Here is a 27,596-nt window from a genome sequence, read left to right as displayed (position 1 = left end):
GTTCATAAGGGCATTCGAGTCCTTTCAAAGTGCGCCGGGTAATGGTCTTTGCAGAGGCTTGCACATTTGGCTGCACAAGTGCGAGTGAGGATAAAAAGGCCGTGGTAGCTGAAAATGGATCTTGAGGCTTGAATTCCTTCTATGAGTTTGCTTAAGCCACATTGCCCGAGCTTTGAAGAGAGAGGCAGGCAGTCTGTCTCCTTGGGATAAGGGAAGGATTTGGAACCCAGTGACTGTGAGGTCCTGGCCCCTACTGTGTTTTCTGGTTTGTTTTGTTAGCAGGAGCAAGTTCTTCTAGTTTCTTGCTTCTGGTTTCTTCTTGAACACACTAGAAGCGGCTGACGTGCTCCACCCAGCTGATGGCAGCCGGGTGGATGGAATGAAATAATGAAAAGGGAGAGAGAGACAGAAGTTGATCCAGCTGCTTAGGATGAAGGAGGCAAAGGTCGCTGCAGACCACACGGTGCCAACTTCTGAATCCATCGAGGCTGGGAGAATAGAGGTATCGCTTTCATGGACAGGCATTTGTTTAGGTTTGACCTCCCTGCTGGGAATCTCAATTTCTATCCCAGATCAGATGTATTGAATCAGAATCTATATATTTTTAAGAATACTTTTATAGGGGGCTCTTGCATCTCTTACCACAATCCATACATTCCTCCAATGAGTCAAGTACATCTATACATATGCCACCATCATCACTTTCAAAGCATTCTCTTCCCACTTGAGCCCCTGATATCAGCTCCCAATTTCTTCCCCCTCCCTCCCCCACCTACCCTCCCTTATGAACTCTTGATTAGTTATAGATTATTTTTTTCCATATCTTACTTTGTCCTCCATTGCCCCTCTACCACTTTTCTGTTATTTGTCCCCCTGGAAGGGGTTTCTAAATTGATCCTTGTGATTGATTCTCCCTTTCTTCCCCCACCATCCCCTAGTCCTCCTGATATCTCTACTCTCCTTGTTGGCCCTGAGGGGTTTATCTATCCTGGATTCCCTGTATTTCAGGCTCCTATCTGTAACAGTGTGCATGCTCTGGTCTAATCCGATTTGTAAGGTAAAATTGAGGTAATGATAGTGGGGTGAAGGAAACACCAAAGAGCTAGAGGAAAGTTCTGTGTTTCATTGGTGCTATACTGCACCCTGACTGGCTCATCTCTTCCCTGTGACCCCTCTGTGAGGGGGATGTCCAATTGTCTACAGATGGGCATTGGGTCTCCATTCCTTGCCCCGCATTCACCTTGGGTATGGTTTTATTCTGGGTCTTAGATGCCTGATACCTGATCCCACCAGCGCCTCATGATCACACAGGCTGGTGTGCTTCTTCAGTGTGGGCTTTGGTGCTTCTGAGCTAGATGTCCGCTTGTTTATCTTCAAGCCTTTAAGACCCCAGATGCTATATCTTTTCATAGCCGGCACCATCAGCTTTCTTCACCAAATTTGCTTATGCACCCATTTTGTCTTTAGTGATTGTGTTGAGAAGGTGAGCATCATGGAATGCCGAATTGTTAGAACAAAGTGTTCTTGTGTTGAGAGAGTACTTGAGTTGAGGCCCAATGTCCACCTTCAACCTTAATTCTTAACATATAGATATAGGTACATAGTTTTATTCCCTTCTCATTATATATATATATATGACTGTATTTAAACCTCTATAAATGTCCTTAGCCCCCTGGTTTTTTCCTCTATTTCCTTTTACTTTCCTCTCATGCAAACTTTTTTATGAGATTAGAAAGCCTCATCTTTCTCCCACAGAGCAAGCTGGTGGTTTCAAACTACTGACCTTGTGATTCGCAGCCCAACACATAAGCACCACACCACTAGGGCTCTCAAAGGTCATCTAAGGAACTGAGAAATAGAAACAACATGAAATTAACTTACCTTGCTATCTCCAATTCTTATTTTTAACTACCGTTTCTAAAATGTTTCCCGTGGTGACCTGACAGAGCAGGGTAGAACCGTGCCTGTGGGTTTCTGAGACTATCACTCTTTACGGGAGTAGGGGGCTTCATCTTTCTCCCATGGAGCAGCTGGTGGTTTCAAACTGCTGTTCTCAAGGTTAGCAGCTCAACTGGCAACCGCTAGACCAGCAGGGCTCCAAAAGGGAGATCAAATGATAACCTAATTACATCTGTATTAGTCCACTTGGCAATGCTTCTAGGAGTAGAAAGCCCTTTTTGACTCCAAGTTCCTTTCTCGATATTTCTTGTTCTGATTAGCAGTTGAAGGTGTCTGTGAATAGCAGAACCACCTTAACGGACATTAGAAATGATCTAAAATATTACAAAGGGGATTTCCGACATGGACAACGAGACATTTATTTTACTTCCTCTTTTCCCATCTTTTTGAGTCTTGATGGCCTCAATTTCTCCTTCTCTGATATGGATAATGACTGATGAGGAAACCAATAAAATATATATTGAAATGTTATCAACATTCTTTAGCAAATTATCAAGTGTAATAAAAATGCTCTTTCAAAAGCCCAGTCAATGTAGTTGATTGATACTGGCCTTTTAAAAAGATCTACTAAAAAAGTAATGCATGTACTTCCCTTTTTTTAAAAAGTCATTTTATTGGGGGCTCTTACAGCTCTTACCACAATCCATCCATCCATCCATGTGTCAAGCACATTTGTACATATATTGCCATCATCATTTTCAAAACATTTTCTTTCTATTTGAGCCCTTGGGAACACTTGATAATTTATTAATTTTTTTTCATGTCTTATACTGAGACCGCTGTCTCCTCTCACCGACGTTTCAGTTGTTCATCCCCCTGGGAGGGGGTTTTATAGATCATTGTGATCAGTTCCCTCATCCTCCTGCCTTCCCCTTACCCTTCTGGTATCGCCTCTCTCATTATTGGTCCTGAGGGGTTTATTTGTCCTGGATTCCTTGTGTTTCGAGAATATGTACTTCCTTTAAGAAAAATAACCTATGAATCCGTGTTCTCCAGCTAAGTGCTTGTGGCCCAAAAGAAGGAAAAGGAGAATTGGGTGATCATCATGGTGCAGAGCTGAAATTCGACATCAGAGTTTGGTCGGGTGACATTGCTAAAAATATTGCGCCCTTAAACAATGGCCCTTTCTATTGTCTGGTCTTATAGCTTATTATTTGATAGCTTATATATAAAAGAGCTACAAAATTTTGTGAAAAATTGAAATGAAAAATCGTGAGATTTATCCACAAACTTTATCCTATATATGTGTACATAATATGTGCACAATGCATATTTAAAGACACATTCCAACATATATATACAGAATTTGTTTTTTAAAATGATCTTTACATAATTTGAAAATTCTTGATAGCTCTACTTTCTTCTCATTTGATCTTTCTGCTGTTTCTTGGGATGTACTATAGTTTCTACTCCTGGCTTCACCTTATGACAGGTACTGTTGCTAGTTGGGGGTTTTTAAGGAATGAATGGAAGATGCAGGCAGGGAAGCCACAGGCTGTGACTCGGGGAGGACTGGAAGGGTGGGGTGTGGCGTTCCCTGGCCCGAGAATGGCATTGGAAACAGGAAAACGGGAGCTGAGTGCCTCAAGACGTGTTATTTTTACTGTGGCTTCTTGCCTCCTCCCGCCCCCACCTCTTCCAGTCTGAGCTCTGAGTGCAGTTTGAGTTTTCACCACAGAGAACTTGGCTAGTCTCCTCAGGGACTTTCTCTTTCCCGGCTTTCCATAAATTATAGGTTTTCATATGAGAGCAGAACAGATGATTCCCATTATCTTTTGGGTTGGGTTAGGTTTTTGTGTGTGTGTTTTTTTTTTAATCTCCTGCCCACTCTAAAATGTGTATCCTAGTTTAAGGAGGTAGTGGAACTTTTGTTCTGAGAGTAGCTCATCCACCAACAAATTGGTCCCCTCCTCATGCCGAGGCTGGTTTTAACCTGGTTTCCTTGACCAGCATTGATGGCAATCATTTTCATCAGCGCTTAACTACTCATAGAGAGATTTTAATGCCCCACGAGAATGGCGCCTTGTTTAGGCTGTTGACACATCTTGCCAGTGCCTGGGACAGTGCCCAGCACACTGCCAGCTCCCCAAAATCGTGTGAAGTTTTTACTACTTATTTGGGCAGCAAAGTGACATTTCTCAGTTATGATTTTACTCTCCTAAGTGATAAGCAGATCAGCAAAAAGTAATTAGTCAGATCCAAAAGAGTTCTTTTACCACAGAGGATAGAGGCCATTTACAGAGAGGACAGAGAACTCACTGACAGGTAAAACCACTGCTAGTCATTCCGGTGTCTTGAGCACCAATTGTGGGCACTCTTGTTTATTAGATAACCAGTCTGGGTGCAAGCACTATAAACCAAAATCCAGTTGCCATCATGTGGACTTCAACAGATGATGACCCCTGTGTGTCAGGGCAGACACGTGCTCCATAGGGTTTCCAATGGCTTGTTTTTCGAGAATAGAACACTACACTCTTCTTCTGAGGCACATCTGGGTGCATTCAAACTACCAACCATTCTGTTAGCGGCACAAATCATTCACACCAACATTGGGCTCCAACACAGTAAAGAATAAGGAAAAGTTTACTGTACTGTGTCTGGACTAGGTCTGCTGTTTCTAGTCTCCTGACGTACTCAAAGGAGCACTGATGATGCTGGTGGGTTAGCATTGGACTGCTACCCTCAAGGTTGGCAGTTCAAATCCACTAGCTGCTCCTCCAGTGTAAGATGAGGCAATCTGCTCTCATAAAGATTTACAGCCCCAGAAACTCTATAGAGTTGTTATGAATTGGAATTAACTCCATGGTAGTAGGTACACAAAGCACTCAAAAGGAACCCAGCTGGCACACGGGTTGTACTTTGGGCAGCTAACCACAGAGTCAGAGGGTAAAGCCCCCCTGCTGCTCTGCAGCAGAAAGATGAGGCTCTCTATTCCTGTCCAGATTTCACCCAGGGAAACCTGAGGAAGTAGATCTCCTCGATTGAGACACTGTGAATCAGAATTGGCTTGGCGGCAGTGGGTTAAAGTACTCAAAAGGAATTCCCTGGTTAAACGCTGGACTAGTCATGGAAAGGTTGGCAGTTCAAATCCACCCAGAGGCACCTCCGAGGGTAGAGCTAATGATGTGCTTCCCAAAGGTCACAATCTTGAAACCCCAATAGGTCAGTTCTATTCTGCGTGCCTGAGTCAGAATTGACTCGAAATCATCTGACAACAACCACGTCACTCAAGCGCAGCCTTCAGAAGAGAGCAGTGGATCGCTCACGGGGAAAAGCTACCGAAGGATGAAAAGATGTGTCCTGATAAACACGGGAAATAGGCAGTAGTTCCACTTCTAGGATCTGTAACATTCTGTTGCTAGTAGACACCACAGAGGAAAGTGAAGACTTCTCACCCCAGCCCCGCCCCCAATTGTGTCCGCTGAAGTGTGGGAGGTTGAGAGACAGGAAGGGACGATTTTTATAAAGAAAGACTAGTTGGTGTCTTCTGCAGAATGCAATAGAAAGTTGAGAGGCTTTTTGCCTGAGAAAGAGCAGAGCAAGTGAGGGTGATAACGGGAGTACCAGCAGACGAGAAGAAGCCTACCAACGCTGAAGGCTGGCGAGCAGCGGTTCTCAACCTTCCTAATGCCTCGACCCTTTCATACAGTTCCTCATGTGGTGGTGACCCTCCAACCATAAAATGATTGTCGTCACTGTCATTTGGCTACTGTTATGAATCGGGCGACCCGGGTGAAAGGGTCATTCAACCCAGAGAAAGGGTATCCAGGCTACAAATAGGGAATCGGGACAGCAGGAACGCAAAACAAGGTGCTCAGCTGGAAGTGCTGGCAGGAGAGATGGCCAAAGTTTAGTGGAAAAGAAGGGAACAAAGACGAGAAGGGACAGTGATAAAGATGTTACCAAGAAGCAGGTTGTACTCAAGAAGAAAGATAATGTTTAGAAACTGTTGATGTCAACGATTGTACGTGGCTGCTTGATATAATGGATGTGTGGACTGTTATATGTAAGAGAACCCAGTAAAATGGCTTACTACATTTACAAAAGAGGAAGCAGGTTGTAGGAATGAAATAAACGGTCCTATAGTGAATGGACAGTGACAGAGGAAGACAGATACTTGAGAAATCCAGCTCCACTGCAGCGAGACCACTGTGAAGGTAGGTCCCATACTGGTGGTGGCCGTTGACATTGAGTCCCTTTCGATTCAGGGAGACCCAGTGTGTGCAGAATAGAACTGCTCCGCGGGGTTTTCAAGGTTGGGACCTTAAAGAGGCAGGTCTCTAAGCTTGTCAAACAAGGTTCTCATGGGTGGGTTCCAGGCACCAACCTTTCAACAAGTCAGCAAGTGCCTTGCACTACTCAGGGTCAAGAGATTGCTGTAATTTCCAATATCTTATCTTTTAGTTTAATAAGATAAATATGCACTTGTCCACTGTCTCCTGCCTTAACCTTGACCAAGGCCTGCTAAATGAATACCCTCTCTTTCTCCTTGACTGCCCTGGCAGCACTGTTGTTCTCTCTGTGCTAAATATAGTTCCAGGGACAAAAGGGATGAGACACATGAAAGGCAACAGCTTAGGATATGTTAATATATGCCTTTCTTGTCCAGAACCAACTAATCCATCTTAGAAGCCCCCTAGAATTACTGCTTTTTGATGTTAGCTTGTTTATTTGGTGATTTACTGAGGAGTGAATCCTCCCTTGCTACATTTCATAATATGAATTAAGTCATAGCATGTGTAGCTTCTCTGAGGAGCAAATCCTACATTACTTTTGTGTACTCTTAATTGAAGGTGCATTGATGTTATAATCAATGCAACTAATATACTTGGATGGCCGTGCTTACCTAAGCATTGACTTGCCATTAAGAACCTCGAAGTGTTTATGATGTGACCTTTTGGTTTCAAATGCACTGTGTGCTCGTTCCACCTTGAAGACAAAACATTCAGATTTGCTCTTGGCCAAGTAAATAGGGCATGGGAGGAAATTTAAACCAAATGAATAGTAAATTGTCTTAGTTACTACATGTGTAGTCCGTTACTCATCTTAATTTTAATTAGTAATAGAATTGTCATTCTTATTCCCCAACTGTATGTTCTTTCCAGAAATGTGTGATATTCCTACATGCCTGACATAGTCTAACGGAGTCCTAGAGGCTAGGACCTAGACCAACTTCCTAATCTGGTGTTTCCCAAAGGGTGGGGTAAGAATAATCAGTAGCATTTTTGAGCTGTGCCATTGGCTGTTCTAAGAGCTCTGCGTGTATCTACTCATTTAATACAACAAACCTATGATGCTGGTATTGCGGTTATTTCTATTCCATTATAGTTGAAAATTTTAGGGTGGGTGAGAAGTCACTAACATGTCCAAGATCACCAGCTAATATTTCGAAAACTCAGAATTTGAGCACAGGAAGGCTGATTTAGCCCAAGCTCATAGCTGCAATGCAAAGGTACCTCCGATGCATAGAGATGTCTCATAAGACAGTATTCGTGGGCATTGGACATGATTTCAGGCTGTGGGTGGAGATGGAATTAAATGACGCTGAATTACCTAAGACAGTTACTCCCTTTTCATTTCTTTTTCCATCCATCCAGATATGTCAAACAGAAAGTCTCATTCTGTTGGCCAGTAACTGGTGTGACCTGAACATCTGACACTTGCTAATCCCCCTTTCAGCAGAGAGGTGCCTGCAGGCTGGAGCCGTCCAGCATTCATGTTATCTTGATTTTATAGCAAGGGAAACTGGCTTTCCATTTACGGTATTGATGGCAAGTTTTCCTCTTAAAATAAACTTGAATAAATAAACCGGTCTACTTACCTAAAAACACTAGGTGAGTACTGCAAGCGGAATGCTATGGTGGCCATGTCTCTGAAGCGCTTCCTCCTGCTTGCCATTTGGGAGACACATTCCCAGTTCGTCCAAGTAGAAACTCACCTTACAGCAAGTGTGAAATTCACTTTCCAGTTTTGACAAGGATGGAGATTCCTCGTGCTCTTGTTACGGAATTCCCAGCTTCCCTCCCCGATATGAGGACTTGTCTGAGATGATGTTTCCACTAGACCATGGAGTGGGAGCTACACCTCTCAGAGTAGGGAGTTGTTAAAATAACACCAGATTGATTCCATTCAAAATGCTTCTTTATTCTAAAACCATACCATTTCTACTTTTTGGTGTTAAAATCACCTTCCTGGTTTGTGAAGTCATGGGGATGGTAGATGATACATTTAGGTTGGTTTTTAGTACCCTTGGTTGGCAAATTAAAACATGAAGACTTTTCAGAGTTGCTCTTAGTCAGAAAACACCAACATTGTCAGGCACTCTATATCTAATCATCATATGAGTCCTCTGGTTGCCTGGCAGTCTTGATTGGGATATTACGGGAAGGGTGACAGGGAATCATGCCAATCTTTCTTTCTAAAGTTCATTCAAGCGTTTTCTTCAAGAAAATTGCTAACGGGCTACAATTTATGAAACTCTCTGTCTACTCTAGGCTTTCCTCCGAAGTCTGCAACTATAATTAATAAAATATATTTTTGAAACACAGGGTACTCGAAATAGTCAATTGTGGAGAGCAACCAACCCATTGAAATATATATGCCAAAATATGATCATTTCATATTCACCTCCAAAGTGGGAAATTCAGAGCACAATTGCGAAATGTTGAAACAGCCATTGGGTTTTGTTGCTGTTGTTGCATTTTTGTTTGTTTGTTTTCCTTGATTGTGGCTGCCATTGTTTCTGGGATTCAAGAGAAGAGACCAGCTAAAATCTTTTACATGTTTAGGAAAAAGGTAGGGGGTCGTTACTTCTTCAGTCTCTACCTCTTTGTTTCTCACTGTATCCGACACAGCATTGGACACAGGCTTTCAGAGTGGGTGTTGAAAGTGGCCAACGGGAGCTGTGGAAAGACTGGTGAAAGGCAGAGCTGTGCTGTGCACCAGCAAGTCAGTCCTGAAAGTAGCCCTGTACGATCCAGTAGAACTGCCCCATGGCGTTTCCCAGGCTGTAACCTGCATGGGAAGACACCCTAATGGCACAGTCTAGCCGCTCTGCCAGAGGTAGGTGTGGCCATCTGCTGCTGAGAAGATTGCAACCCTGGAAAACCTCGGGCAGTCGTGTTCTGTTCTTCAGGGTCACTATGAGCCAGAACCAATTGAGCGACAATAGGATTTTTGGTGTGTGTGTGTGTGTGTGTATATGTGTTGGCATTTTTTGTTTGTTTATTTGTTCTGAGGTCACTTTTCTGGGGGCAGATCACCAGGTCTTTTCTCCCATGGAGCCACTGGTGGGTTCCAATTGCCCATCTTTCCCTCAATTAGAACCAGCAGCCAAGCATTTAACCAGAGCGCCTTCACCAGGGTTCCATTAAAGGGACAGCAGGAGGCACCAAGTGCTCCGTGTCAAAAAAACTAGCTTGGGCTTGCCATCCTGAAACACAAACAAGCAGAGTTCAAAGACTCCAGCAAGGTTGAAGGCAGTTTGTCAGACTATGTACTCATCTGAGCTGGCCAGGAAGGGTCTGGCAGGTTCAAGGCCAGCATTGGTGAGCAAGCCTGGAGCAACAGGACCACTGTATCTCCCTGCACTAAGAAGAAGCAGTAGAAACGGGCCAAAGAGCTCTCTCACCAAGACATCCCCTACTACTCAGCCACCAAGAGAAAAAGAGTCCTGACAGGCGCAGCAGCATGGGTAAACCTGGAAAAGTGCCATGCTGTGTGAAATAAGGCAATCACAAAAAGAAAAATGCCGGAAGAGCTCACTTAAGCGAAATGACAAGAGGCAAATGTATAGAAACCCAAGTCTGTGAGTAGCTACCAGGGATGGACGGACCACGGGAAGGAGGAGTCACTGTGTTTCTGTGAGGCGTGGGTTCTTTGTACAGTGGTGGCAAAGTTAGCATAGGTTATGGGTCAGGGCTACACCACATGATTAATGTAATTGATATAGCTGAATTGTAGACCTGAGAAATGTTGAATTGGCAAATATTAGGTTATGTACGCTTTCTACAATGATGAAAAGAAGAACATTCTCAAGCACCTCGACCACTTTGTAACCTGGCAGAATGTTCCTAGCTTGCTTTGAGCTTAACTTTTACTATTTCTAAGGCCTCCAAGTGGTTCTGTCTCTTACATGGCTTTCTTCTTGCTGTGAGGGTCTTTGTGACCAGACATCTGCTCAAGGGACTCAGTTTCAACAGCTGACAGCAAGGGTTTGTCTTCCGGTCTAACACCAAGCCCATGTCCTATGGAGTCTTTCATGATCCAGTCTGAGGGCACTGAAACCCACAGACATCATTTTTGTTCTCTTGGGAGTAGCCATCACTTTGAGCCCCTCGGTGGGCAGGCCCAGGCTGAAATATATGGGCAGCCCTAACTTTTGGCACCCATCACAGTGATCGTCTATAAACATTTTCAACACATGCTCAAATAGTATTAACTGTATTTGGTAGGTGTGTAAAGGGGAAAATACACACACACAAACACATATATCCTTATTTTGAAAACCTCTTAATTTTAAATATAAGGAATTTATCACTTGCTCTGCCAGTAACACTATCTTTTTAAAACTTATTTGGAATGAGATTTCCCATTGGTTTTCGATAACTCTGAATTAGATCACTCTGGTCACTTAGTCTCTGAGCAGAAGCAGCATGGGAAGAATCACACAGTCCTGCTCAAACTGTATTTGAAAGTTGGTTGGTTTTTTCCCCTGACTTTCATGTCAACAAAATATTTCTGGTCTACAGAGAAGATCTTGTCATCTGAGAACAGAGATAGTTTTACGTCTTCCATTCCAGTTTGTAGTCTTTTATTTCTTTTTCTTGTCTAATTGCCCTGGGTAGAACCTCGGGTACAATGCTGAGTAGCCCTGGCAAGGACAACATCCTTGTCTGGAACCCAATCTTAGGGGAATACACTAAGCTTTTCACTATTAAGTATGATGCTGTGAGTTTTTCCACAATGCCCTGTGTTGGGTTAAGAAAGTACCTATTTATTCCTAGCTTGTTGAATATTTTCATCTGGAAGAGGTGTCAGATTTTCTCAACTGTTTGGTTGGGTTTTTTTCCCCCTTCCTGAGGAGCCCTGGTGGCGTAGTGGGTTAGTGTTGGACTGCTCATCTCAAAGTCAGCTGTTCAAAACCACCACCCACTCCCAAGAGATAAAGATGAGACTTTCTACTCCAGTAATGTTTTACAGTCTCAGAAGGAAGTTCTGCTCAGTGCTGTTAGGGTCCTTATGAGTTAGGATCAACTCAGTGGCAGTGAGTTGCAGTTGGGTTGTTGTTTGTCCTGAATCTGCTGAGATAACTATATGCCATGCACTCACTATGCTGTCAGTGCAGTGTGCGGTCATTGTTGTTAGCTGCTATGACGCCAGACTTATACTCAATGGAATGAAACACTGCCCTGTCCTGTGCTGTCCCATGATTGTCTGGGACTGGACAGTGTGGTTCGTAGGATTTTCACTGGCAGGTGTTCAGAGGGAGGTCACCAAACGCTCCGTCTGGTCTGTCTCGGTCTGAGAGCTCTGCTGAAACCTGTTCAGCATGATAACAACATGCGAGCCTCCATGGCAGACAAGTGGTGGCTGTACATGAGGTGCTTTGACTGAGAAGTAAACCCAGGTTTCCTGCACCCAAAGTGAGAATTAAGTAGGGTATATTTAACTGGTTGATCTCCACGTGTTAAACTAACCTTGCATTCTTGAGATGAGTCTCATTTGTATGTGCTGGATTTGGTTTGCTAGGGTTTGGCTGAGATTTTTTTTTTGCTGCTTTTTTTTTACTTTCATATAGTTCTTATTTTCTCTAATTTTATGTTTTCAGTCTTTACCAAATTAATCAGCTTTAACCTTTAGGCCTGAAAAGTAATTTCTTGCACCCATCTTTGTTGACTGCTAACTCAGAGTACTGTCAACTCCTTGATTCCAGGTCGCTTCCTCGTACTCTATTGCTCTTTGCGCCTTACATAGGCTTACCAACAACAAAATGCTCGCTACTGAAGAAAGCGGGAAGTTTGTAAAACTGTTCACTGTTATCCTCAAGTGGAACCAGTTCACATTTTTCCAAAGGAACCAGTGCTCACTGACACCTTCCTTGGTGATCATTTTGTGTAAGGGTTCCCAGTTTGTGCCCCAGGACTAGCAAGGCCACAGCTTACTCCAGCTCCGATGGTGGGGGCTTGAGGAAGAGCAGCTCCTCTTTGATGCTTCCATGCAGACAGATTCAAGGCCACACAAGAGAGCTCCTAGGGATTCTGTACGTTCTTGTGCCAGGCTCATAGGAAAGGGAAACAGAACGTGCAGCTGAGTGCATGGCACCAGCGCCTCGGCATCCACTGGTGACGCCACAGGTGTGGAGCTTCCCAAGGTCAGAAAGGATGGTCCGGTGTGGTTGAGGCTGTCGAGCAGGTATAAGACCCAGACTTGGATCTGCCTTTCCACCTGAGTGGAAAATGATTTTGTTATTTGATTAGAAATGTAGTATTAGCCAACTCCCATTGATAACCCAAACTTTTTATAACTGTTTTCAAAGAGAGAAGGAGGGACAAAGAGACAGGCAGGGTGGGGAGGGGGCGGTGCAGCAGGGGGAAGAACAAACAAAACGAGAGACCTAACCCGGGCCGTGGTCTGAGAGCCAGGCTTCTGTCACTAAGCAATAAAGAAAAAACGTTCAAGTAGCCGTTGCATAAGTGGGAATTTGCGGTTTCTAAAGCTGTCCGTTCCCCACACGACTAAAATATGTTATTGGCAGTTGGCGCTGTTCCCTATGTTTTGCTCTCCTTAAATTTCTCTTTAAAGGGGCTTGAGTTTAAAGGCAGAACCACTGAAAAATGCAATTTAATCATAGAACTGTGAAAGGCCAAGCCCAGCGTTAACCCCAGGAAGCCCTGTTTTGTTTGGTTAAACCAGGACCCGAGCCAGGCTTGTTCCCAGGGGTGTTGGAAAGGCTGAGGGTAAGCAGGAGAGAAGGGAGAGAAGAAGGCCGAGGGAAGACAGCGTGCAGGCCACACTGGCCCAGGGTGGCACCACCACATGCCAGAGCGTCCTCCCTCTCAGGGCCAGTGGCTCCACAGTTCACACTGGAAAGATGGAGCAGGCGGAGGGGACTGCAGATAGGGAAGCCGAGGGCGAAGGGGAAGAATGAGAGGACTCCGGACCACAGGCAGACACAGGGTGGGACTCAGAACCTCATGGGCCTTCTGGGCCGCAGTTCCCTTTTTTTTTTTTAAGTTGAAGGGTTTCTTTCCTGATTATAAACGTGTGCTCACTGAGAGACTTTGAGAAGGATGGGCTGTCATAAAGAAGAAAAGAGTCATGCAGGCAGCCTGGCAGAGATGTGGATCTCAGCCCTTGAGGACTAGAACTTGAGTCCAGCTCCTTCACTCTGTGTCCTCGTTGGTCCAAACAGGGTCATCCGAGCCTCACCACCATGTTCAGGGGATTTAATGAGCTCGTACACTTGCAGGTTAGTTGTTAGCATTATTATTTTGTTACTATTACTTTATTACTATTTACTATTATTTTATTACATCCCTTGTTAGCCCAGAAGTCCTGATGGTGTAGTGCTTATGGATGTTGGGCTGCTAATTGCAAGGACAGCAGTTTGAACCCCAGCAGAAGAGAGACAGGGCTCTCTATTCCATTAAGGATTACAGACTTGGAAACTCACAGAGGCAGTTATACCCTGTCCCAAAGGGCTGCTATGAGTTGGCATTGACTCAATGATGGTGAGTTTGGCTTTGATTTTTTGTCAGCCCCCCACCCTGGCTAACATTTCAATTCATCTCCAGCCAGTTCTTCTCTATATAAAACCCAGGGATCATTTTAATCCTGCCCCCCCCGCTTTTTTTTTCCTAAATAACTTTCAGAAGAGCTAACTAGTTTGAATGTTTGTATAAAATCCCATCTGTACTGTTTGACCTCTTTTCCTTGGCCATTTAGGGGGTTTCCAATGTTGTGTTGTCATAAACAATACTAGGATGCACATCTTTGTGCAAAGGAACCACATGGCTTCTGATTTTTAAAGACAAATTCAGAGAGAGAACAATTATCATCCAGGGATTTTAACTGTGTTTTGAAAGTTCGGGATACACTTCACAGCCAACCAGGTGAGCATATTATGCCTCATATCTCTGGAGCCTTAAGGATTGTTATTAAAAATAACAACGACAACAATAAACTGATCTCTGGTAAAACTCTTTTTTCATTTTGCTTTAGTTTATATCTCTTTAAAGTATCTGTGAGACTACATAGCTTTGTGCTGATCATGACTTGTATCTTATTATCAATTATTTAGCCACATTTGTTGCCGATTGGTGGATGGGCTGTTGGTTCAATATGCTTATCTGAAGGTAAAGCTGCCAACAGCTTACATGATGCTTCCCCAGTTTTGCTTGATTGTGATTTATAGATGAGGATTGTTTTGATGAACAGAAGTTTTAAACTTATGTATTCAGATCTGTCCAATTATTTTCTCCCACATGATTTCTTCCTTGGCTTTCAGCTCTATGCTAGCCCTTCCCATCCTCTGCTCAATTAAATCATCTTTTGTGCTTTCCTGCTGAGCCCAGATACTTTTTAAATGTACTGTTGTACATTTAACATTTAATTTCTGGAATTTGCTTGAATTCATGGTATGAGGTGAGGCTGTATTTCCCTACCTCACCCCCAAAGGGGAAGCAGTCATTTCAGTTGCGTTTTGTGATCGCTCATTCTTCCCACACAGACCTTGGATTCCATAGTCATCATCATCTAAATGCAGATTCCAGGGCCAATTTCTCGGCAAATACACTGCTTCTCATGCCTGCACCAAGCCCTTCAAAGTATTTGACTTTGGGTGGTTTGATCCCTGTCTACTAGTTCAGGTATGCCCTAATTCTACTTTATAAAATGTCTCATTTACTCCTGTTCTCTTATTCTTCCAGACCAATTTTAGAATCACCTTGCCCTGATTCACCTTTCAAACCACTTTAACTGTTTCACTTACTCTGAGTTGAATTTTTGTCTTTTACCTGATAATAAGAATTTTTAGTTTGGGATTTGGTTGTGGGGGAGGGCGATAAACATATAAAGGAAGGTAATTCAAAAAGGTATTGCTACAAATATTAGAGACTTTACAAAACTATCACCGTGTATAGGCCTATCTACTTTTGAAGATGGTGTTTCCATCTCTCTGGCCTTTCCCCAAAGAGTCCTGACTCCCCATCTGATGCCACATCAAAACGGCAGTTTTGACACCATTGAGAGATACAAACTATGTCCCTTTAAAATGTTCTTTGCGTTTGAAGAACAAAAAGAAGTCTGAAGAGGCATGGCCAGGGCTGTTGGAGAGATGAGGGTAGGGTTTCCCAGTGAAGCTCTGGTAAAGGAGCCCTTGCTACCCTTGAAGAATGAGCAGGTGCATTGTCTGATGGGGAAACTATACCTCCGCACAACTTCCTTGGCCTTTATTCTTGCATGCAGTCTTTTTAAAATTTATTTTCTTTCTCATAAGGCTCCATGATCTTCCTGTGTCAAGACAACCTATCAGGATGACCCCTTGGGGGATCCCAACAATGCCACTATCCCCTTCTGAACTGACCTCCCAGCTTTGAACTTAGGAGATCCCCTCGAAAACCACTGTTGTGATTGGAACTTTTTTTACAGTTGTCCTAAGGAGCCTAAGACAAGTGGGAGACCTTGTGTGTGGCTCCCCGCTGGTCACAGGGACATATGTGGGCTGGAACTGAACTATCACCACTTTCTGGTACTTCAGAGTTTACATTTAGAAAGGAGACGGCATTTTTACGTAAATAACATGTATAAAGTGCTTTGCACATGCTGATGACTTCAGTTGATCTGGAGGTCTGCTTCCAACTGCAGGCCCTAACCAGCCTCCCTTAGCTTCCTCAAGCGGCCCATCTCCTGGCAGGCTTCCTTTCCAATCTGAAAACCACTTAATCTAATGCAAGAGGAAACCCCTGTTTCTGCCCTGGAGAGCCCACCTGGTACTCTGCAGTCCCTGTTGTGTGACCGGCACTCAAGCAGTGGGACTCTCCCAGCATCAAGGGCACTGAAGAGAGCATGCGTGCAGTGAGTGCAGAGGATCGCACTGGCCACCCAAGGGTCTCAAAGGCCAGGTCAGCACATGCCCAGGCCTGCACTCTCCTGCTGCCAGCTTTATGTGGGGCTGGCACCATCAGACCCAAGCATGCCCATGGTGGAGCCCATGCTCAGGTGTGGCAGCCACACATACAGCCCTCTGCCTGCCTGGCCCTCCACCAGACTCTGGCATGATGTTCCCGAGCATACATAGGCCATGAGGCTCTCCACCACTCTTGGGCCCAAACACAGACGGCCCCGCAACAAATTCAGTGTCGGTTGTTTATTTTCCAGTTACCAGGGTCCAACCAGGACTGAGTCCAGGGCTTCCTGACCATGGCTTCTACCTTTATTATACACATATAACCAAAACCAGCATTTTCAGTCCCATGAATAAGGATGAAATTCACTTCTGGGAGTGTCACAAGAAATGCGGTGTATGTGTGGGCGCACTATGCTAGAACGTTTCACCATAACATCATTTCCACCTGTTCCATGTGTGTGCACATTATTTATGTGGGCGTGCCTTTTGCAAAAATATGGTAATAAGCTAAAGCATTTAGTAACTTATTTTCTAATCTTAAAAACCAGTAAGATTGATCACAACTAAATGATGCCAGAGTTTGGCAGGAAGCCGCTGTTGGGCCAGCATCTTCCTGTCAACTAAAGAGACTTTGACAGACTGCACATCAATAGCCACTTTTGACATACAGAAGGAACAGAACATATTCCACATGTTTAAAAGTGTGGGTCCTTGTTATTCTACACAATCAACAGAATGTCATCGGTCCCAGGGATAAAATTCTTTCAAGAACAGTTCCAAAATTGCCCACGATGGCCTCTTTGGTGGCCACAAAGTCCATCCTCTGTTGTCCTCATGTTGGGAAAGCTGGCTAGCTCACCCCTCAGGAATTGTATGTGTCCTCGGAGCTCAGGAATCACTCATCCCCAAAGATTCCTCTGGAGGACGTGTGGTTCGTTCTTGGCAGCTGCTTCTCCATCCGCCCTCTGTGTTCATGCCATGGGACCATAACCCGATCTTGTCAACGATTTGCCATTTTATCTGGACAACATTGTGATTTAAATGTCTGGATCCAGAGTCCACGGTAGAAATATTCCAGAGATACTCATTTTCAGCTTTTTGAATGCTAAGCGCCCAAAAAAGCCTAGACTTGGAATGGGATGAGAGCTGTTCTTTCGTTGCAAGTGATCGCTTTATATCTGTGGGAGGCAGCAGAACAAGAGGGGACTGAAGTAACCAGTGACCTGTCAAGGTGACATCTGAACCAGGTATGCAAGCCTGTGGCTTAAGAGGAAATGTGCTGGAATAGGCTGGAACAGTGATCCAGTCATTGCAGTCTCACACGTGTGGGAGACCTGGGTTTGATTCCCAGTCAATGTACCTTATATGCAGCCACCATCTATCTGCCTGTCAGTGCAGGGTTGTGTCTGCGATGAGGTGGACTAGCATTCAGTGGAGCTCCCAAACTAAGGTGGTCCCTGAAGAAAGGTCTGGTGATCTACTTCTGAAAATCAGCCAATGGAAACCCTATGAACCCCAGTGGATTGATCCCCAGCCCATCATGGGGATGATATGGGACCTGGGGAGCATTTCACTTCACTGTGCATGGAAGCAACACAAGTCAGCAGAGTGAACAGAAAGAACCAGGCAATGGAATCATTCAGGCCCAAATTCAAACTCGAGCTTTGATGCATGGTAGCTCTTTGACCCTGAGCAAGCCCCTTAATCTTTGTTTGCCTGGATTTAATTATCTATATATTGAGTATTATAATTACTATGAACAGTTGTAGTAGCAATTGGGAAGAAATAAAGAAAGCAAACCGTACAATACTCCATGCATCACAATAACAGTAATTGGTAGTTATCATGACCATAACTTTTCAGGGAATGATGAGTAAGCAGATATTGCAAGAGGCAGAGATGGGTGCACAGTAGATAAAGACGAGAAGCAAGTATTGAAAAACAAGCTATAAGGAATGAAATATCTCTTGCCTTCTTATATTAAATATGACTATTGACCCTCTGCATATTTTATAAATAATTCTAATGGAATAAGCAATATTACCTTCCAAACCTGAGAAACCCCACAAGGAGCATTCTGATTAAACAGGTAGCCTTGGATATAATCATCAAGGGTGGTACCTTGATGGGCAGGTGCCTTAACAGGTAATCTGTAGGAACTCTTGTGAAAATGAGCATGTTATTAAGAACAGGTGAAACCACAGGTCATACAAAACCATAAAAAGAGGGCTTTCTACTTTTTTTTTCACTATTTGCATTTAGATCTAAAGTGATGCTTCATAGGGCTGCCATTTTTCCCACTACAATGTAAACATGTATTAAAAAGGTGGCAAGTCGGTTTCCTCTATAAAAACTCAAAGGATAAAGAATGATATTCTGTTTTAAAATTCTTTCCTTCCCCTCCCCCCTTAGCCCTATCCCATCCAGCTCCACAAAGGTAGCTACAATTAACTGAAACTAGTTTGTGTCCTTCGAGATATTTCTACACCTACATAAATGTTCCTGTTTCTTTTTCTTACACATGGGATCAGGTTATATGCTGCTTTCCTCCAGCTCGCCTTTCCACTTGACAGTAGGTGTGGACGTCTTGGCACCTCAGCACATTCACTACAAATAGTTATACCTCATGCTTCTCATCAGCTACATGGTACAGATTTGCCTTAATTTTTAACCAGTTAAAGCTGCAGTAAATACTCTCAGATATTTCCTTGTACATTGGTGTGGTGTTATCTGCGGTGCGAGCTCATTAAAGCAAGCCTCTGATATGCATGCCTGCCTTCTAGTTTGACGGGTGTTGCCAAATTGTTTTCTTAAAACATGGAACCAATTTATACTTCCACTCACTATGTCCTAATAGCACCTGCTTCCCTACACCCACATTAATTTTTTATGTTAACAGTTTGATTAATCTTTGACAATCTGATCAATAAAAATAACTGTTGTTTTCCTCTGCTTTTTTTTTCATTGTAAGGTTGAACATCTTTTTTTATATCTAGTTCCACTGGCCATTTGTAATTTCAGGACCCTAGTGGCACAGTGGGTTATAAGCATTGAGCTGCTAACCTCAAGGCCCACAGTTTTAATCCAGCAGTAGCTTTGAGGGAAAAAGATTAGACTTTCTGTTCCAGTAGAGATTTACAGCTTCATGCTTGCTTCAGCAGCACATATACTAAAAGTGGAACAATACAGAGAAGATTAGCATGGCCCCTGCACAAGGATCACACGCAAATTCGTGAAGCATTCCATATTAAAAGAAAAAGAAACAGAAAAAGTTTTACAGCCTCAGAAACCCAAACGGGCAATTCTATTGTGTCCTAGTGGGTCACAATGAATCTTGATTGACTGGATAGTAGTGGGAGGTGGCAAACCTGTTTATTAATCTGTATTAGAACTGTAATGTTAGTGTTATGCCTGCTCATTTGAAAGAGCTCATAGTATATTTAAGAAATGGACACTTTTCTCATGTAACTGGGAAATCTTTTCCCCAGTGTGTGTGTGTGTGTGTGTGTGTGTGTTTGTCATTTGACTTAGAAACTGATATTTAATGTTGTACTAAATTTTTTATGGTAGATATACAGGTTTATCACTTTTGTAGTTTATAAGATTATAAAATGTTTACCCACATTAATCTTTTTCTTACACTATTTTATGGCTTTAAAAATACTTTTATGGTTTTCTTTTTACATTTGAAACATTTATTTTTCAGGTTTAAGCATGAGTTAGATCCAATTTTACTTTTTTCTCTTGTTAGTTCACCAATTGTCCCACATCATTTATTAGATCATCTCTCTTCCCCTACCTTTATTATTTATTAAATGCTTCTATATATTTGAGTTTCTTTCCTGGCTCTACAGACGCCGAGGCACACAAATGCCACCGACACAGCAGATAGATAATGGTCCTGAAAAACAGGCCCTGTGAAATCACACTCAGGGCAGTGTTGCACTGGGTGGTTTACTACTTGTTGACACCCTGAGGCACAGAATAAAAATTACCCACACAGCCTTAGACAATGGCATGCAAGCTACTAAAGAGCACCTATTTCAGTTGACATGCAAGGTTTGCTTTCCCTGCCATCAGTGCCCCAGCAATTTATTAGATCCCAACCTTCCAGCCTGGGACTCACTTTAGTTTCTCATTTATGCTTAGGCATTGCTGGTCCCATCCAAGCTGTTAAGTAATAACAATGTTGAGCACTTATTTTGTCCATTTTATCTCTAAAGAGCTACCTCCACATTAACTAATTAAATGCATTGATGAAAGGAAGGGATTTGCAGAGGTCTCTGGGAAAACTGATATCTGTTGCACACCTGTGAGAGGATGATTCCTAAAAAGCATTAACTCCCTCTTTGAATAGCACTCAGCAAGCTGGGGAATAAAAAGCTGCCGGCATTATGTCACTTCTGTGGAAATTTTCCTAGGACATCTTCTAATTGGTCTAGCCAAGCTCACCTTTTATCTGTCTCCCCGGATATCTCCTTTCTTTATTCCTGGGATATTCAGCAAGTCTCTTTTGATGTTTTCCCTTTAGTTAATCACAAAATCAGAGCCCCTTCCCACCAAAAAGGATTGTTAGCAGCCAGCTGGTTGAGAAGCACTTGGTGCAAGCACTGCACTTCATAGATGAGGAAACCCAGGCTTGCAGAAGTCAAGTGACCCACAGAAGGTCAGAGAACTTACCAGAGGCTCAATTGGGAATCGCAGTCACATTGGCTGGCTCTTGTTTCAGATCTCGTCCTTCCTTCTCCCTTTTGAAACATCTGTATTGTCTTTCTCTGTGTTAAACACTTGGGGTGCTTTTTGTTCCCATTTTTTTCCATGATTTCCCCTCTCTCCTTAGCATGTGTGTCTCTCCCAACACTGAGTGGTTTATTCTTTACATGATCAGATACTGTGACTGACTCTCTAGTTCTCCAGCCCCTTAAATATGGACTCCTTCGTCGTTGCCTATTAAGATTCCTCACATTAGCCTCTACTTGGGGCCTCTAGGAAGAACCGTTTTTCTTCCACATACAGCACGCAAGGAGTTGCTTTGTTCTTTGCTTCTTTCCACCTGTGGTTGCTTTTGCCCTGTAGTAAATAAAACTACTTCCCTATGTGTGGTAATATCATAGGGTTTAAATTGCTGTTTAGTGCGCTACATTTTGTCTTGCTACATTTTATGAAGTTCCCTGTCGTTTGGACAACCATATGGCTCCATTAGAGATCACTGTCCTTGTATAGAAGTGCGTACAAGATGGGGCTCTTTAAGAGAATTTTGTACAAGGACAATATATTAGACAACACATAAATATTTCTAGAAGCCAAAGATGGGTCCAGTGCAAATCAAAACTGGGCGCAAGGCTGGGTCAATGTAGACGGCATATCCTGCTTCCTTGAGAGGACGGGGTCCGTTGTAGGAATCCTCCATTTCTTCCTTGAATCTTAGTAGGCGTTGGGTGAACTCAGAATTCCTGGCAGGACCTGATACCAGATACCCCAGGAAGGCTTCTCCCCAGAGTCCTGAAGGAGGCTTAAGAGGGGGAGGAGGGGTCCATCACTAACCAGCTGGGCATTCTCGGCAGCTCACATCACCTCTCTGGGCCTCAGTTTTCTCATATCTTACATAAGGACACCAAGTGAAGAAGCCTTGTTCGGGGCTCTCCTGAGTGACCCTTCAGTGAGCCAATGGTGCCCTACTCACTGCCGTCGGGTCCCTTCCGACTCACAGTGACCCTATGGGACAGAGTGGAACTGCCCTCTGAGTTTCTGACTGTCACTTTGTCCTGGAGTGGAAACCCTTCCCCGTCTCCCTCCCAGTGGTGGGGTTTTCATACCCCTGACCTTTCAGTTAGCAGCCCAACCAACGATACCATAACGAGGGCAAAAGTGAATAAAGAGACCTAAACCAGATTTATTTAACTCAACAGAGAAGTAAAATTCGGCTACTCACAGCATGGAGCTTTTCTGAAACTGTCATAATTTATTTTTTATCTGTTTCCCAGTAAGTTTTTAATTGTGTGTGTGTGTGTGTGTGTGTTATGTTAGACCATGGAACTCAGTGTCTGTGGGCACCGTCATTGTAATTTCTCTTGGCACAGATGTAGCTGAAGTTCCTTGGAGTTGTGGCTTCACAAGACTGCACTCCTTGAAGCACCCTAGGCAGCCTTCCCCGTTTATTTTTCTGAATCAGAAATGTGTGCTCTTGAGTGTTTTGCGATTCTAACCATTGAAGAAAATTGGAGTAGAAATGCTTCTTTCTTTTGTTCCCTAAGACTTCATTTCTAGCAGAAAAGAAAAAGTAACTTGATAGGAATGACGATGGACACTCACAAATCTACCCAATTACATTAGCCCAGATTAAGTTGTCCCATGGTTTCCAAAATCGAAGTAGAAATTGTCACCTTTGGAAGAGAATCAGATAAGAGCTAATTGGTGATATGTATCATCCACCCTCAGCGAGGTACTTGATTAGGCAAAAACGGAGTCTTCTCAGAGCGACCCCGGAATGAATTGAGAAAGAGCAGCTAATTAGAGAAGAGGCGGTTTTCTGTTTACTTACAAACATCCCAGCATTCAGCCATGATAAGGAGCTCAACAGTTAATTATGGGGAAATGGATTTTGAAATTGCTAAGATCCCCATGCTTCGGGAGGGTCATTCGCCCTCCCCAACACCCCCCACCCCCCACCCCGTGTGTGAAAGAGCTATGACTGAAAGAAGTAAAATTCGATGAGGGTTTAGAATATTTGCACCGCATATTAGAACTTTCCAGCTGGAATAAACTCTGCCGCTGGTTGCTCTCAGTTTCCCATGGATTCATCTGGCCAAAGGCATTAACACATCAGAGCTTCCCTCTACCCACCTGGCAATGCTGGGGGATGGTGCTTGGAGGGAAACAGTGGTACAACCTTTCATAGTCCTGGGCCAAGCAAAGGCAAAATGTAGAATCTAGATTATATTCAAGATCATTTCGCAACAGGTGATAATTTTGTTCTCCCATTCCGTCAAGCTAGCCTGTGTCAGTGAGCGACAGGTGGCTTTGTTCAAAGTGAATTGCGTCTTTGGATTAAACATCTGGAGGAGGGGCTTACACTTAGAAAATGTCAGGGGCAGTCAGAGAGATTTGGCAGATTGAAATCTTGTCTTTGAAAACCGCCACCAGCCGCACTGGACACAGACCCCAGCTACTGGGTTTCTCGGTGAGAGGTTTCATCATGACCTGGGCAAGTCTCTTCGCCTCTCCCTCTCCAAGTCTGTTTCCTCCACTGAAGATTAAGAGAACATCTACCTTGCAATGCTGAGGGGAGGCTCAGATTTGCTATCCTGAAAACACCAAGAAGCATATGCCTTAGAGCAAGGAAGCAGGACATTTGTGATGTGTGGTTCCATTGGGTCATCTCCAACAGAGCAGACCTGCCAATGACCTCACAGGGTCTTCGTGGCTGTACTCTTTAGGGAAGCAGACCATGGGGGCTTTCTGCTGCAGCGTGGCTGGGTGGGTTTGAACCACCAATCTTGAGAGGTTAGTAGCTGAGAACTGCTGCGTCACCAGGTCTCCTTGAAGAGTAAATAGTAGCTTATGACTAGCTTATCTTAAACTAAACAGACATTTTCTAAGATTTACATTCATACCTCCTTTCAAACACTTAAGATTTATAGCAGGGGGAAAGAAAAGCAGACATGAAGTTCATTTCTTTCGTTTGGATAGGCTCGGTAGAAGGTAATGTAACACAGCCAGCTCTAGTGCTCGCGATATTACTTAACTAAGAAAACCAGGCATGCACAGAATATTTTCTTTAGCCAAGGGCAGCAGGCTGGGGGAAGATATTTAACACACTTCAACCATGATTAGGATCACCTATGTAAGATAACACCCTAGCAATGCCTGGAAATTGTCCGTCTTACTCCTTTTCTACATGTAATTAAGTTAGTCACAGGTTAGTAGAGCATTATAACAATCTAAACGTCAGATTGCTGCTTCATCTTTAGCATTGCAAGGTTGGTGGCTTTAGTTATCCAGGGAGTCATTTGGATGTGTTATGAGTGATAGTGTAATAGACCCGAGATGAGGCTTAGCATCTCCCTCCATTTATTTCCCTCGAAGTGCACGTCTACATGAACAAAACCATGACAAAGTAATTAGCAGCAAACGTATGTAGCTCCTCCCCCATCTCCTCGCCCTCCTGCACTCAGCCTCCTTCACCTTTCCATGGACCAAGTTGTCCTGTCTCCGTGAGAGAAGACAGCTGTCTGAAATAGGGTGAGGGAGTTTCATTCTTTTTTCAATGACATTTAATGAATTGTGCTATGGATAGCCTTATTCTGATTTATTTATCTGGAGAGCATGTGAATACTTGATGATTTCCGAGGTGCTTTACTGACTGGGTAAAAAATACAGCCTTCCTTGTGTCACTTAACGCGATGTGTCATTTTATAGGCGGTAGGACATCTTCTTCCGGATTTTGCTGTTTTTCACTTTGGCGATCTCTCTACAAATCCTTAGTTCCTTCTAGAACTTTCAGGGATTGTCAGTGTCACTTGTCATGACCCAGCCAGCTGAAAAGTCTATTGCATATGTTACCCTTCTTTTGTGCAGGCGGCCCAGGGCCCAGGGGAGCTGCCTGGTCAAACTTCCAGCTCAGGGAGACGCACATTTCCCCCGCCCTTCTTCTATTCTGGTCAAGATGGTCAGGATAGGAATTTGAGGCCTATGGCTTTCTTGTAAACTAAGACAACACACTTTATTTGATTTACTTTCTTGCAGACCAATCAAAAATTACAATTAAGTCAAAAAATAACCCAGTGCTGCCTTCTCCAAACCACAAGTTCAGAAACAGCTGCTTATTACTCATGTGTGGCACCAGGAAATTGCAGTGTCATGTTCAAGGTCTGCAGCCAAGAGAGATCTGTGGGATTGGGAGAAGGGCACCACAACCGATTCTGTCATGTCCGCTACCTTCACTGCTCCTCAGCACCCCAGCAAAAGGCAAATCTTCAGTGGGAGAGAGAGAGACATCACTGACTCGGAGAAGGAAAAAGAAAGAGAGGCCTCTTTCGCAGAGAGAAATTCCTCTGATGGGCCAATTCCTTCCATCTGATTGGTCCATTTGCCTTCCATCTCAACGCAAACGTTCTTCAGCCATTGTGTAACACGTGGGTTCTGGACCACTGTGGAGAAGTTTGATGAAGACGGCTGCTGCCCTTGACAAATGGCCCTGGCAAGGTAGATGTTCTCTTAGTCTTCAGTGGAGGAAACAGACTGGGAGAGGGAGAGGCGAAGAGACTTGCCCAGGTCATGATGAAACCTCTCACGGAGAAGCCTGGTAGCTGGGGTCTGTGTCCAGTGCGGCTGTGTTCAAAGACAGGATTTCAATCTGCCAAATCTCTGACTGCCCCTGACATTTTCTAAATATAAAGTTTCCCTTTCTATGATGTTAAAATAAACATACAACTCCATAATGAACGCCTAGGCTATCACCTCATGTTGATGGAAGATCAACTTCGAAACAGCTTCAGCCCTTTGGAAGATGGCCGGGAGCCTGCGCTGGCGAAGAGGGGAGCACCGACTTACAGCTGGGAAAAACAGAAGTAGGGCATGGCGGGCAGTCGGGAGTCGTCCTGGAACAGCTGAGCTGACAGCGAGGTCCTGGTGCTCTTGATGGTGCTCTCGGATCTCACGGCACCATGACACTACGTTGTGACACAGCCCCACATATGGCTGCTGGCCATCCAAGGAAAAAGAGGAAAAGCATCCTTGATCAACTGACAAGAACTTAGAAACCTAGAAGAGAGAGGGTATTTAAGACGGTTTGCAAACTTTCTCTTTGCCCTCAGGCAGGTTACATTCTTTTAGGTTGCTCCATATAAGATTGCTATTTTTATAAGTGAAAATGACTAAATGTTATCAGTTTTATCTGACCAACGTATAATTGGAGAGGCTAAACAATCACGTGTTAAAAATAGCAAAGAATGTGAGACAGCATCAAACTCTGTATTAAATAATAGGATGTACAGGTTACAATGACTAGGGAGAACCTCAAGCGGTTAGTGACAGCTGAGGAAGCCAAAGATACCTATCTGTATGACAGTAGATCTGAGCCATGAGACCTAAGAGAAACATAAGAGAGAGAAATAGTGCTGAGAACACAGAGAGGAAGTGACCTGGGTAAAGGCAAGGGGACAAGAGTAAGCATCTCTGTCCAGGACAAGGCTTGTTCACAACAGAAGTTAAGTGTACTGGGGGTGGGAAAACAAATTGGGAGAGGAAGTCTAGGGTCCATTTCTGAAGACACTTGTACATTAAGCAAAGTGTAAGTTCCAGTTCTGGCCAGTTCACTCTTGTATCCAGTATCTGAGACATAGTAACCCAATGGAATTTTATTGAATGAATTGAGTGAGAATTCGTGTTAGTGATAAAATAGGAATTTATTGAAGGTTTGAGGGAAGGGATGAAAGTGATATCTAACACTCATTCACATGTATGCAGGGTGGACCAAAGAAAAAAAGACTGGCTCAGGAAATGAAAGTAGATTATTTTAGTATTCTAGAGGGTGGTGGCGAGAGCATGGAGAAAAAAGAGATTTAAAATGAATCAACATGAACCCTGAAAACTAAGTTAAATGAAGGCAGCCAGTCACAAAAGACTACACGTCTTCTATTGATAGGAAATGTCCATCACAGGTAATTCAATAAAGACAAAAAGCAGACTAATGGTGACATAGCCCTGAAGGATGAAGTGGGGGACGAGATGTAACTGGTAAGATAAAATGAAACAGAGATATGCTTCATGTTCCTAATAAGAATGAACTCTAAATAGGAATGAACAATACATTTATACTGGCAGTATGAATCTGACAACGTATTTTAAGAGCCTTCAAACTGTCCATACCCCTCGTTTAGGTAGAGGAAGAATCTATGCACACATGCTGATTTTATCTTTTCCATCCTAGATGAGCTCTCCTGTCCTCCCGAAGGCCTTCTCAGCCTCAACTCCTTAAACAATCGCTCTTCCCCGACTTCATTGTCGATATTCTGGTGGTTTTTCTCTAAATGCATTATAGTGTGTTTATGCCTCTCTTTATATGTGGAATTAAACTTAATTGTTTATGGAAGAATGAAATCAGAAAAAGCCAGCTCAGTTGAAGCATTGTTACCACAATTTAGAAATAACTGTGTGACACATTGGAAAATGTTTACTGGTGGTTGGTAGTGGTTATTTCTTAGAAAGTATGTAGTATGTGTTGGTATTAGGAGCATGGCTGGCTGAGGTTTATTGGTGCTAACAGTTCCTGAGAGACCATAAAAAGGAGGCCTCTCAAAAGTACAAGGAAACAGAGGAAAGAACTAGGAGGGAAAGGGCATTTATAGAGGTCTAAATAAAGTCATGTTCATATGTAAATACATTTATTTATGAGGATGGGGAAATACATCCTTGTGCATATATTTATAGGTTTAGTATTAAGGTAGCAGATGGCCATTGGGCCTCCACTCAAGTACTCCCTCAATGCAAGAATACTTTGTTCTATTAA

At 43.5% G+C, this 27,596-nt stretch overlaps 1 protein-coding gene and 1 non-coding gene across 2 annotated transcripts in view; both read left to right on the top strand.

Moving 5' to 3' along the window:
• The window catches only part of PLEKHM3 (pleckstrin homology domain containing M3), a 171,949-nt gene that overhangs the window by 108,014 nt on the left and 36,339 nt on the right, over positions 1 to 27,596 (top strand). The window lies entirely within an intron of this gene.
• LOC115872248 lies at positions 19,237 to 19,339 on the top strand. Its single transcript, XR_004047756.1, has one exon. It is a non-coding gene; the product is annotated as a U6 spliceosomal RNA (small nuclear RNA).

Source organism: Echinops telfairi, unplaced genomic scaffold, assembly GCF_000313985.2.
Source record: "Echinops telfairi isolate 266 unplaced genomic scaffold, ASM31398v2 ScPeMD7_3;HRSCAF=10, whole genome shotgun sequence".
Classification (NCBI taxonomy): domain Eukaryota; kingdom Metazoa; phylum Chordata; class Mammalia; order Afrosoricida; family Tenrecidae; genus Echinops; species Echinops telfairi.
Note: the sequence above shows the minus strand (reverse complement) of the source record. Positions and strands in the feature narration are given on the sequence as shown.